Consider the following 1854-nt stretch of genomic DNA (forward strand, 5'->3'; position numbering starts at 1 on the left):
CCTCACCCTCACCCTAATCCTAACATTAAACCTAACCCTAAACCTCACCCTCAACCTCAACCTCACTGTAACTCTAACCCTAACCGTAACAATAACACTTACCCTAACCCTAACCATAACCCTCACCCTCAGCCTCACCCTCACCGCAAACTGTACCTTAAACATAACACTAACAATAACTCTAAACCTAACCCTAACCCTAATCCTTACCAAAACCCTCACCTTAAGCCTAAACCTAAGCCTAATCCTAAGCTTCACCATAACTCTAACCTAACCCTCACCCAAACCCTAACCCTAACACTAAACCTCACCTTAAGGCTAACTCTAACCCTAACCCTAACCCTAACCAGCACCCTTACCTTAACCCTCACACTTACCCTCTACCTCAGCCTAACCCTAAGCCTAAACCTAACCCTAACCCACACACTCACCCTCACCCTAACCCTAATCCTAACAATAAATCTAACCCTACCCTCACCCTAACCCTCACCCTAACCCTAACCCTAAAACTAAACCTAACCCTAAACCTCATCCTAACCCTCACCCTAACCCTAACTCTAACCCTAAACCTCACACTCACCCTAACCCTAACTCAAACCCTAACCCTAATCCTAATCCCAACCCTAACCCTAACCCTCACCCTCACCCTAGCCCCCACCCTAACCCTAATCCTAACCATAACCCTCATCGGTAACCGTCACCCTAACCCTAACCCTAAACCTCACCCTAACCTAACCCTAACCCTAACACTCAACATAACCCTAACTCTCACCCTCACCGTAATCCTAACCATAACCCTCACCCTAACCCTAAACCTAACCCAAACCTTAAACCTCACCCTAAACCTAACTCTAATCTTAACCCTCACACTAGCTCTCACCCTAAACCTATACCACATCCTAACCCTCACCCTAAAGCCAACTCTAACCCTCACCCTAATCCTAACCCTGAACCTCACCCTCAGCCTAACCTTAACCCTAACCCTAACACTAACCCTCACACTCACACTCACCCTAACACTAATCCTAAATCTAACCCTATCCCTAACCATAACCCTCAGACTAACCCTCACCCTAACGCTAACCCTAACACCAATCCTAACACTAACTCTCACAGGAACCCTAACTCTAACCCTAACTAACTCTAACTCTAACTCTAACTCTAACCTCACCCTCAGACTCACCTTAACCCTCACCCTCACCCTCAGCCTAAACCTAAGCCTAAGCCTAACCCTAACACTAAAACTAACACACACACTCACCCTCACACTAACACTAATGCTAATCCCAGCCCTAACCCTAACCCTCACCCTAACCCTAACAGTCACACTAACCCTAAACCTAGCACTAACCCTAACCCTAACCCTCACCCTCACCCTAATCCTAACTCTAAACCTAAACCTTACCCTCACCTTAACTCTAACCCTAACCTTAACCCTAACCCTAAACCTCACCCTAAACATAACCCTAAGCCTCACCTTCACCCTAGCCCTAACCCAAACCCTAATCCAAACTCTAACCCTCATCCTAACCCTCACCCTAACCCTAACCCTAACCATCACCCTAACCCTAACCCTCAGCATCAACCTCACCCTCAGCCTAACTTTAAGCCTAAACCTAAACCTACCCCTAAACCACACACTCACCCTCATTGTAACCCTAATTCTAATCCTAACCCTAACAATAACCCTAACTCTAACGCTAACCCTCACCCTCAACATAACCCTCACCCTAACCCAAACCCTCACCCTAACACTTACCCTCACCCTAAAACTAACCCTAACTCTAACACTAACACTCACACTAACCCTAACCCTCACAGTAACCCCAAACCTCACCCTAACCTTAACCCTAA

This window comes from Dipodomys ordii, unplaced genomic scaffold (genome assembly GCF_000151885.1).
Source record: "Dipodomys ordii isolate 6190 unplaced genomic scaffold, Dord_2.0 Scaffold103, whole genome shotgun sequence".
NCBI classification, from domain to species: Eukaryota; Metazoa; Chordata; class Mammalia; order Rodentia; family Heteromyidae; genus Dipodomys; species Dipodomys ordii.